This window comes from Catharus ustulatus, chromosome 5 (assembly GCF_009819885.2).
Source record: "Catharus ustulatus isolate bCatUst1 chromosome 5, bCatUst1.pri.v2, whole genome shotgun sequence".
Taxonomy (NCBI): domain Eukaryota; kingdom Metazoa; phylum Chordata; class Aves; order Passeriformes; family Turdidae; genus Catharus; species Catharus ustulatus.
The window spans coordinates 44,986,768-44,999,094 of record NC_046225.1 but is presented as its reverse complement, the minus strand read 5'-3'; the positions used below and the strand labels follow the sequence as shown (position 1 = coordinate 44,999,094).

Here is a 12,327-nt window from a genome sequence, read left to right as displayed (position 1 = left end):
AAAATTGTTTCCCCTGTCCAGCCCAGCTTACCTTAGCATGCCTTGAACATTGCCTCATTCTCTCAACTGCAGAGAGCATGTAGTCACCAGTGCAGAATGTAAAGAAAATGAGAAAATCCTTGGGATCCTTGGCAGAAAACCTGGGTTTGAATCATTTGGCACAAGAGACAGGAAAGGCTCCCCTGAGTAGGATGCTTTTAGCAAAGTTCTTTGTAAACTTAAAGTCAGAATCCGATTGGATTAGAGATGCAGTCTCAAGGTCAAAGCTCCCACCTCTCTTCCAGGCACTGGTAACCCAGTCCTCTAGATTAAGGCAGAGAGCCCTAGAGATGCACAGAATGCCAGGTGCACTTGCTCTTGCCTCTCTTCTTCAGCTTCTTCCACTTCAAGTAGTAAGAATCAAGACTCCCAAACTAAGCTTTATACGCATCAAATCTTTGCTTAACCCTTATATTCCAAACCAAAGAAAGATAAATAAAAACAAAATCATCCAAATTTAGCAAGTTACCCAGTTTTCAACAAGTTTAAAACTCCTTCATGCAGATCAGTGTCCTTCAGGACTATTTTTACTACCCTACACTAGAACTTGTTTAGACTGGACTTTGACCCTCAGATGAGTTTCTAACATTTAGCTTAAGAACTCCTGTAAAAAGTTCCAGTAACATCCATAAAAATTCCCCACAACTAAACAGAAAAAAAAAACCCAGCCAGATATTCCTCCTTTGGGATAAACCTATTCAGGATTAGCATTAAACTACAATCTTTCCATTTACCAGATCACTGCACGATTGTGCAATTTATTTATTTTTTTGGCTACCCAGGGAACTATTTGAGTTTCAGGTTAAGTACATTCTGTTCCACTTAAATGGCAACATGCCAAATCCATTTAAATATTTAAACATTAACCTCAAAGTCACTAGTTTGTAGAAAGGCAGCCGTTAGTCCAGAGAGATTAAATTTTTCTCCAGGCAGTATCACTGAGTACAAAGGCCATCCTGCCCCTTTCTGAAAGGGATTTCTGGAAGCACTAAAGAGCATAAAAAAGATACTACAGCACTCATAATTGCTTCAATGACAGACTTCCCCGTGAGGGTGGACAGATGCACATTTGACATTTTCCCTTTTCAACCTTACAGAGACATCTTCTGTGTTTAAAAAAATACTACTCTTCTGCTCAATGAAAAAAACAGGGTTGTTACAGTTACTCTTAATAGTTTTAGACTGTATGATTATCCAGTTATTCGGTATTACTTTGAGGCACAAAGTTAAGATGAATTTGCCACCTAAGACTTTTCTACAACGAAAACAGAAAACAAAACACATACACTGAAAGACTATCAGCAATTAGATTAAAAGACCTGCCCATTTGTACACTGTTGCAAGTGTTCACTCATAAGTAAATAGAAATAGGATGGACATGAATACTGCATTTTTAATTTTTTTTTTGGGGGGGGGGGGTGGGGGGGGGGGAGTGGAGGGGCCCACAGTGGGCAGAACTGATTTTTTTTTCCTAGAAACCTCTTACCTCAGTTTTTTTGAGAACAACATTCTTCCTCTATGGGAAGCTTGCATGCTCTGAGTTTATAAATAAGTAAGTAGTTTGTAACAGCAGCTTTATTCTGACACCAATCAGATAAAAACATGCACTAAATATAACTTACATAGATACTATGGAATGACCTCTACAGAACCAGACATCTTTTATCAATGACAGGCACCCCATTACAGATTAGAGAACAGAAATATTGATCTTAAGGTTTGCCACAGTTTCTACATGGCCTTCAATAAGAAGGCTAAACAATTGGAAGTATCTGAAAGCCTGTGATGGAGTGACCTTGTAGAAGACAAAGCTTTCCTGCCCATTGCAGGGCAAAAAAATATCCCCACTACACAGGCTTACTATATTTAGGTGACACCTTACCACCAGGGTAGCCCCTAGGAGAGTAAAGGCTGGAGGCATGCCCACATGCCAAGCTACACCACTGAAGTGTCAAATGTTCTGCTAGGAGGGCTGCTCTAACCACTGCACTTTCTTACCTTCACTCTTCTCAGTTTTGAGTACATTACAGTCATTCCTTTCAAGGCTCCACAGTGCTTATTTTGTCCAAAAGGTGCATTTTTTACAAATGTTGTAGAGTAAGGCTTGCACAACAGTGTTGCGACCTGTGTGAGGCCCACAGTTCAGCTTACAGGAGACACTGCAATAAAGATAGCTGGGCACCAAGAGGAAGAATTACAGTCCTGATTGCCAGTAGGCTGGGACAGGTAGAAAAAGCCAAACACCGCAAAACATTCAGAGACCCCAACTAACACAGCATGTACTACCATCTCATGCTTGATGCATTTGGCCAACAGTCATCTGAGCAAGCAGGGAAGCTACTAGTCCAATACAATAGAAAATATGTTCAAGACTTTTCTTGTTAAAGTAATAGCTAAAGCTGCAATACATCTTCCAGTAAAGGCAGCTTTTAGCAAGACTTCAGAAGGTCTAATGATACAGCCTCTGCATGCAGGAAACTGAAGACAACTCCTAGTCAATTATCACCTTGCAATTAAGGTATTAAATGAACTACCAGCTCAAGCTGACTGAAATTGGGAACCAGACTTACTAACTCCTTAAGTGTTGAGATGCAGCTTGATTAAAGCAGAGAAGCACAAATAAACACTAGTTTTGCCCAATACAACTATTATGAAACCTATGAGAAGACATAAGACTGGCTTTATGGTATTTCACTTTGGAACCCACTTGCTGAGCAGTAGGACATTTTATTACACAAAATCTATGGCAAGCAAACCCAAACAAGTTCAGGGCAAGGAAGGAAGGTAAAGATGAGCCCTAACCACATACAGAAACTGCTCAGATATCTGTGTGCTTGTGCAATAAGCAATAAGGTAGAAGCAAGCTTTTACCACAAGCAGTATACATAATGAAGTGGATTTCCAAAAGAATGTCCAGTCTCCTGAGAAAATTGCCAAGCTCACAAGGCTTGCATTATCTGCTACTAGAATATCAAGGATCTACAGAGCACAAAGAATCCTTAGGTGAAGTAGTGGTCTGCACAACTCCAAATCAGAAGCTATTCATTACATGACAGCAGAGCAAGAACATTCATTCTTGTTACTACAGATTCAAGCACACTGATGTAGGTGACCTTCCCAGCTGCTTGGCAAGCCTCTGCCATCCTTCCAGGCAGATACTGAGAGCGCAAATGTCTAAAGGCATCCAAGTGCCCAAGGCCACCAACCTATGCCGATTGCAGAACCAGCCATTATTATCTCCTGGCATCAAGGCTCTGGTTCATTATTATAATGTGTCAGGAGACAACACCCAGACAGTTCAGCTTCATAACTCAACTGTAACAATTCCTCAACAGGTCCTATGAATTGTTTATGACAATGAAACAAAGCAAAGGAAACACAGACGCACTACATGGAACACCCTTAGTTTTGAGATGCTTCTATACTGAGACAAGTAAGGATGCAAACAGAGTAAAATATGAGAGGAATTCCTTTCCTTTGGGGAAAGCTTGCAAAGGAACAACTCCTGCAATCCACTTGTAGATACAAAAATTACCTGTAATTCAGCAACAAAATCACTCTTACAACATCAAAAAATACACCTTAAGTAAATCATCTACTATCTGATATAAAAATAATTCTCAGACAATTATGGCAACAAATTCATTAAACCAAGTCACATGTTATAACACATATGAGCTATGAATGATACCAAGACATTTTATTTCAGCATCTTCAGGCTGCTGATGGCAGCTGCTGCTAACAGAGACCTGAAAGTTCAAGATTTCACAGACAATAAAACCAGTTCATATTCCTTCCACACTTCTTGAAAGACAAAAGAGTAAGAATAAAGTTCCAGAAGTTTGGCTTGTAACACTAAACAAGGAGCAAATAAACCCTACACTCTCTTTGGTGGAAATCTGCAGTAGAGTTGAGCTCCTGCAAACTTACACCTGAAGTGTTACTGAGATGATACAGCACCATACAGGCTGTCCACTTAAAAGCATATCTGAAACAGGGAGTTCAGATAAACACAAAGAAACACCAGATTTCTGCAGATTTTTGTAGATACCTTCTAGGTATCTACAATGCAATAAAAGGGTCAAGTCAGAACTGAGAGCGTCTCACAGAGGTGAAACTGGCAGACTAGCCATGCAATTAGGTAAGATTACAACAGCGGAACAGCAATCAATAGGCTCCCCAAGATTAGATAATAGCCAGCCACGGAGTAATGGTTTGAAGATCTTTGATGACTGACGGGAGAAAAGCAATAACCAGCACACATCAGATGAGAGTGCACTGCAGCAGACAGAGTCTGCTTATGCTGCCAAGAACCGCTAGGCCAGTACATCCAGAAATGGTCTGTGTCCCACAGACATCAACCAGCAGCAAAGGAGAGCTGGCCTGCAACTCACTGACACAGTGGAGGCAGTATCAGTGCTTCACGTGCTTACACAGCATCAACAAAGATGCCACAGGACTATTAAGAGCTTCAGCCAGGAGTCAGAAATAATCACATACACGCAGAACCACAAGAGTCCAAAAAGTGGAAAGGAGCAGTTCAATACAAGCATGCCTTGTCTTTTTTTTCCCTTCTCAAAGGAATAACCAGAAAGAAGCAGGAGTCAAAAAGAGCCATACAATAATTCAGTAATGGTTTGAACACCAACACATTTGCAAAACTAAAAGCTGTCAATCCTCTTAGAGGAAATCACAAAGTCCACATGCAATGACGGACAAAGCACCATCTAGTTTCAACCAATGCTTTTACAGAAAAAAACAAACCAAAACAAAAAAGCAGGACAGGATCACCTGCAGTAAACTGCACTGAGTGTTACACAGAGAACCTATACACAGCATCAAAGACAACAGAGGAGGCTTTTGCAAGCACACTAAGTACAGCTGTCCAATCTCCACAGAAAATTTTCTAATGAGCCAGGTTAGATGTCAGTGCTAAAAAACAGTATGAGAAGACTGTGTCAGTACTAATTTCAGATACAAACTAAACAAGCTCACTCTTTCAGTCCAAAATGCTGAGCATAATGTATACTCACAGGAATTAAGATAGATGATCACTAACAGATGTTAGTTTTTACATTCCTAATATTGCATACTCCTTACTGCAAGAATTGGTTCTTCAAACAACCCATCCTTTCACTCTAATGGATTTTGAGTCTATTTGAGCTTTGGTGTGTTTAATTGTCAGCTCCTTCAACAAAAACCAGTTTTCAGCCAAACGTAGGCAGCCAATGAAGATGCAACAGTTCACATTTTACTACAGTTAGCTCTGCAGCTTTGGGGAAAGTTATACACTGATTTAATGATGGGACTAATTAAAAGTTGCATTTTCTGAAATCTGTGACATTTAGGTTTGCCAACCCCAAAGAGCACAGTTTAAGTATGAACAAAACCAATGCAAATCAGCAGAAGGCTTAACAAATGCTTACATAAAGCCTAATAATGACGATGTCAGGGAAGTTCATGCTTTGCAACAGGTAAAACTCCATCAATAGAACACCAGAAGTGTTTAATATCAAAGTGTCATCATTGCAGATGACATGACAGTCCAAAAAGCACTGCCTGTGGCAGCCTTTCAAACCAAATTTCAAGTTATTCTTCAGTTTTTCCCAAAAGAACAAAGATTTAGTAGTGTCAGGATGCTGTCCTCTTGAAAGTTATGTTGCTTTGTAAGTTAAATGGTGAATTAATATTGATACAAGTGATCCTAATACTGGGATGCACACTGCCTATTTGTTTTCTGTATCAACCAGCATCTCCCAAAATGAACACCTACCCCAGTTATTTCTAAATGTTCATGATGAATGAGTTTGACATAAACTGTCTTTTTCATTGGGCAACTTAAAAGGCCAAGATAGACACAAGAAAACTACCTGTATGAAATAATGTCACTTCTCTGTAGTGGCAGTAACTAATACAGAATTCAAGACAAACGTAATAAAATAAGTAGAATTAAAAAAAGCAACTCAAAATGAAAAATATATCCAATTTTGACAATTTCCAAGCAAACCTTTAAAGGTCTTTAAAGCTGGACACCCAGTTTAACAGTAACAACAGCTGTGTATTGTTGCTTTTGCTCCACAGAGTGGAAGTTGTACTGACCACTGCATAGCACAGGTTATCAGAACTCCAAACATATTAAATAAAGTTCGCAAAGACAGACTTCCAGTTTTACACTCTACATATGCCACTTCTCTACAGAATAACTTTTATCAAGCTATTACAGTAATTTCACAACTATAAGGCGCACCCTTTTGACTAAAATTTTCCCCCGAACCCGGAAGTGCGCCTTATAGTCCAGTGCGCCTTATCTGATGTACAAAGTTCGGAAATTTGCGAACCTGGAAGTGCGAGCTGCAAGCTGAGCCGGGAACCGCAGGAGCCGCGGCCGCCAGGTGGGGGAAACCGGGAACCGGCGCAGCCACCAGCTGGGGAGAAGTGGAGGGAAGCGGCGCGGGAAAGCGCCGAGAAGCGGCGCCGCCGCCGGCCGAGGGGAAGCTGGGGCCCGTTGCATGGGGAGGGTGCCTGGGGCTGCGTTTAAAGGCTACACCGATCTTTGAAAAATGTTTGCAAATCGAGCACCTGCCAGTAATTCGTTACTTTGTTGCGTGCCGCGCAGCTCCTCACTGCAAAAAAAAAAAAGTGCACCTTATAGTCCGGTGCGCCTTACAGTCATGAAATTACTGTACTTATATCCACTAAGCAGTCTTCCAATTATTTACCATTACACCACTAAAAATAGTCCATTTACATGCTAATTTTGCCCAGAAAGCTTAGATATTTTTTCTCCTGTCAAACTAAAAGCAATGCTAAGGGCATCTGACACATCAAAACTTCATTCAACTGGATGAAAGGAAAGGCTCACAGGGGAGCACGTGACAATTTCTTACAGCAGCAGGTAGCATTCAGAAAACTGCAGAACTACAATCTTTTTGCAACTTGGAGGCGCAATAAAGAGCTATCATCCTGCTCAAGGACAGGATATCCTGCTCAAGGACAGGATAAAGGACAGATCAGCATCATTTCAGAGGCAAGGACCACCAACAGCTTACTTCAGATCAATTTCCTTGAAGGTCTCTGTTTAATCTGAAGAGTTTAGTACCAAAACCAGGTTCAATTGCCAGCTAACCTCCATAACAACACTAGCCTATAATCCTGTAAATGGTTACTGGTTGAAGTTATTTCTTTGCTTAAATGAAGTTCAAGGAAATTAAATTTGCTAGATTACCCAAAAGAGGTTACAGAAACTCCAACTACAGATTTGCAAGATTGTGTTGCACCCTGCTATGTCTGGCCTAATCTATCACAGTCTGTAGTCCTACTTCAGTTTGGAGGTTGGAAAAAGATACTTCCCAGGTAGATTGCTATTTTGTAGACTAAAAAAAAATTTAAAAAATAAATACAAACCCGAGGAAAATATTATGAAAATATCCTGACTTCCCTTTTAAAGTCACATCACTGGTATTTCAAATACCTCTAATAATCACAGTAAAAACAAGCATTTCCCTGCCACTAAAACATTTGTATCAGATATTAATAGCAAGCAACTCAGACTCTATCCAAGAATTGATGATTCTTGTAGACTATGTGTTAACAATGTGTGCTGTGCCTAAGCCAGCACAGCAGCATCTTTTATTTATACATCCAGTTTAAAGATGATCTCACACCATGGTCTTGAAATAGTCCAACTATCTTACCTTTAGCACCCTCAGGTAAGAGTAATCACATTTGATCACTAGAAGCATACAGATAAAGCACGGGTAAATAAGAAAGGTTGATCGTGTTAATTGTGAGAATGGGCATACAAACTATAGCTAATGGACAAGTCATAGTCTTTCTTAGTTTTTCTTGTTCAACAGCAGTTTATTCATCAGCCCATTGTGTTTACCACAATGCTCTCAGAATGCCCAATGGCATACAGATCCTTAGTTCCCAAACCCTCCTGCAATGCTGGTGTTGAAAAATTCTCCTATTTTTAAAATTCTTCAGTCAAGATTATTCAGTCTGCTGCAATTCAACACTAGATATATGACAAGGCAGCAGTCTCAGCTACAATTCCAAGAGGGGATGAACAGATGCAAAATGCAGTCCTTAACACTTGCGGCACCAACTACTTGCTCTCATCCAAGAGTACAATTACAGTCTTTTAGGAGTCCAGTGATGTAAATAACTTATTTTTCTGGCCAGTCACATAGGTTTACAGCTGATCTCACAAAGAAAGAAGGAGAACCATTTCACAGATCACTCCATCCAGACCTCATTGGTGTCAGCTAATGCCATCAAACTAAACTAACAAGTCCAGAACACACTATCTGAACCTCACACATTGACAGGAGATTGGGGGGGGGGGGAACCCACAGAATGTGTATCTACAACCAGATTTTTCATAGTAAAGACAGTTCCTCCTTCAAGGCTCTGGTTCTGCTTGAAGAAGGCTTGTCCATTTCTTCACTGACATGAATGGAGCAAACACAGTAGGGAAGCTGACTCTGTAAGAAAGCTTGTCCTATTTCTTCCTGTTAGTAAAAGGTATTAGAGATATTAGGAATACTAGCCACTAGAATGAAGTGCTACACCACACACTCACAACTGTTTTACCCCACCTCAGGGATTCTGCAGTAGAGCTGATGACCGCTGTCACTCTGAGCACACAGACAACCTCCATACGCACTTTCACAGGGGTCTGCACTAGAACTAGTTCAACACAACGTGAGTTACAATATCTCAACCTGCAGTGTCTTGATAGTTTCATTTCCGTGCACAATTACCACATTGCAATCCTTAAATCCACATTTATATTAAATAAGCTAGTTTGCATTTTTAAAAATAGTTATCTAAGATAGCAAAAGAAAAATAATTGTAAAATGTTTAAGTATTTGAAGACTACTGAGAGCACACAGCAACTCAGCTGAGTTGGAAGGGCTCAAATAAATTCTATGACAAAGCCAAACAAAACGACAGATATAAGGGAACTATCTAAAGAGGAATGACAGCAGAGACTGGGGAGTCGACACAAGCGGCAATTCACAGATCACAAAGTCATCCACTAAATGCAACTTCAGTTTTTCCTGATGCAAAACCTAAAAAGAGTAGTAACTAAAGCAGTTTGAGTTAACTTAGTGTAAAAGGATTAATGCAATTCATTCAAGGGAAGGAGAAGTCCATGAAGTAAAACTGAAGTTAATATAGGTGCTAGGGATGGGAAAAAGGAAATTTCCCACTGAACAGTATGATTTAAATTCTGACATAACTTCTTGGCACTGAAAAAGCCCACTCAGGTAGAAAACTAAGACTCAATTTTTATTTTTTTTTTACTTGGAGGACACAAGATTATCAACTAGCATCTGACTTTTGTCAGATAATAAAGCATACTCTGTGGAATCATCTCTGCAACAACAGAGGAAATAAGAGAGCAGAAAACAATTCTTTCCATGCCTCCATCAGAGGAACTACTGAGTCTAAAAACATCTTTATACATAAAGCAGGAAAAGCAAAAAACTCCACAGTGCAAGCACTCCCTGAAAAAGAAGTAGGCTGCTATCATTCTCACTTTAATGTTTGCATAGGCAAACTGTACAACAGCCAGTTCCACAGCACAAACACTGAAGAAGCACTAATTCTTGCAATCAAATAAAGCAGAATAAAGAGCATTAACTCTTCCAGCTTTAACTCCAAACTACTCCATAGAATGAGCATTTCACAAACTGTCCCATTAATTTAGAGGATTACCTGGTGAAAGGCAATTAAAAATGCTTGATTTTCCCAATTAAACAGTAAATCAGGACACATCATGAAACTGAATTAATAGAACAAAACAACTTGAACAGAAACTTCAAGCAGGCAATCACTTCAGCAGCTTCTGTTGAATCATACATACCCATATGTGGCACTTCTGATCACATAATTATCTCTCATCAAACAATCAGTATACACCAGTGGTACACTTTAGCATCTTCTATGATTATGCAATAAACCACATTTCTATACAAAACATCTATACAGGTACATGGCACATAGATACATATAAAAATATAAGTGCATTTTTGTTTTTTACATTAAAAAAAAATCAGTCCCACACTATCAGCTGACTAATCTGCATTCCACAGTTTCTATTACAAATCTTAGCAATTATTTTCCTAGATTGTTGAGACCATTAGCTACCCAATATGTTAAATCGCAGCTCAATAGTAAATTCTACAAGATTTTTTTAAAAGCCTCCTTAGAACTGACATTTTTGTACAAGAATCTACATACATGGTTGCAGACAAAAGTTTGAAACCACAAAATCCAAGAGTTAGAAGCAGAAGCTCTAAATGCATTGAGTGCCATTGCTCTATCAAGTCTTGACTTTTTCAAGGCCTTGACACTGCACTTCTGCAGTCAGTCAATTCTCAGATATTGATTTAGCTGTAAGTAAAACACATGAGAATAAGTAATAATTAAGCATCCAGCAGTAAGGCTTCCTATTTACTGAAATGCAACTGCTCAAAAATATCATGAAACCCACTTAAGGGGCTAGCTACTAAAAATTTTTACATTTGTTCAAATATCTTCAACTTACGGAATCTTTACATACGAACCATGCTTACTCTCAGCAGAAAATCGTACTAGGTAAATTTTTGGCATCAGATTTCCCAGATTATGATCACTGTTTCAGCCACAGCTCTGAAGTAGACTGATCTCAGCCAGGAGTCAAAGCTCTGCAGTATTTTAAGTGACTATATGAATTCTCAGCAGAGCCTTGTTACCACACGTACAATTACTCCATAAAAACAGAGCTCAAATGCAATCTATTGCTCACCCACAATAATTAGCACCAGGAGAACTTAATTAACCCCAGCGGCTGGTCTGCCCTCACGCGAGCCAGCCACTACAATGCTGCTCTGCAGTTCCACCAGAGCACTGTGCATGTCACGAGGAATAAACAATTTTTAATACTAATCTTATTTAGCAATGCAGAGTGAGATTCATCACATTAGTTATCATCATCCAATCTGAAAATCTCAGTGATAAGTGATGACGGTTAAAGCTTTTCTATCCCCAAAATTTAAGTTTCACTGTATGAAAAGCCTCTATCTCTCCTCATTTTAAGAGAGGTGGTACTGTGTATCAAATTAATTCAGAAATAGAAGAAATAAATTGATTACCCATGAAGATACATTCAACAGCGCTGGTATCATCCAACTTGTTAGACTTAATGTTGACAATACTTTAGATTATAGCTACTCTAAGACCTTACAATGCATAGGCAGTGACCATTAATGATTTATTTTACCTAAGTGAAAGTCATGCATCTGCTACAGTGTGAGACTTCACCTTTCAGATTATCCCCCGGTGTAGAGCTTTACCAGCTGTACTGTCCATCACATCACAAGCATAAAACAAACAAATAACAAAACCAAAGCACAGGCTTAGACCCCATGGTAGAACATCACCTACATACCCTAACCAGAAGGGGATGCTCAGTTCTCTGCTTTGATCATGAAGCAGAAAAACAGTAGAGTGTTTTCACGGGGCTGTCTTCTGGGCATTTGTTTTATTTTAAATATCCGCACTCTCTCGCCTTGGCCTTGGAACAATGGTATCAAGTTAAAGCTCAGTGTCCTTTTCAAACTCTGGTTCTCCTCTCCTTGCCAACCTTGCATGGTATAAATAGCAGCAAGCAGAGGAGCAGGCATTAAAAATACTCCTTTAAAAATCTCAGGAGTGTTCATGCTTGTAGTACAGGACCAAAGCACTCCGGGTGCACGACAGCACGCTGTGGCACATTTTACACATATCAAACACGGGGCCAGCGCTCATCTAGATTAAAAAAAAAAAAAACAAAAAAAAGCTGCAACAGAAGTTTCCGCATCTTCAATATCGACATCCCCAAACGCACAGCTTGGGCCCGCCGAAGTTGCGGCCCCTCAGTGCAGGGGGAAGGCCCCTCGGGGCGGGCCCCGCTGCGGCCGCACCTGCGCTGCGTCCCGAGGCCGCGGCTCAGCCTCACCTCGCCGGGGCCGCGGAAGCGCGGCAGGCGGCGATCCCCACGGAGAAAAGAAGGAAAGTATGCTGGAGCAGGACGCAGCGGCGGCAGTGACCCGCTTCCTCCGCCGGCACCTCGGCAGCCCCAGCCGCGCTCCGCTCCCGTGCCCCGTTATCCAGCCACCCCGGGAAGCCCCTCGCTGAGAGAGCGACGAGAGAAAGAAAAGGAAAAGGAAGAGAAGAGGGAGTACTCACACTTCTGTAGAAGTCAGCACTTGCGGCGGCACGCACACACTCTCCCTCACTTGTAGATCGGCGCGCTGC

At 40.5% G+C, this 12,327-nt stretch overlaps 1 protein-coding gene across 1 annotated transcript in view; it reads right to left on the bottom strand.

The window, feature by feature from the left end:
* The window catches only part of MTUS1 (microtubule associated scaffold protein 1), a 119,348-nt gene extending 107,021 nt beyond the window's left edge, over positions 1-12,327 (bottom strand). Inside the window, 1 exon segment of the mRNA XM_033059590.2 lies at positions 12,259-12,327. The gene's annotated coding sequence lies outside the window, so the exon portion shown is untranslated.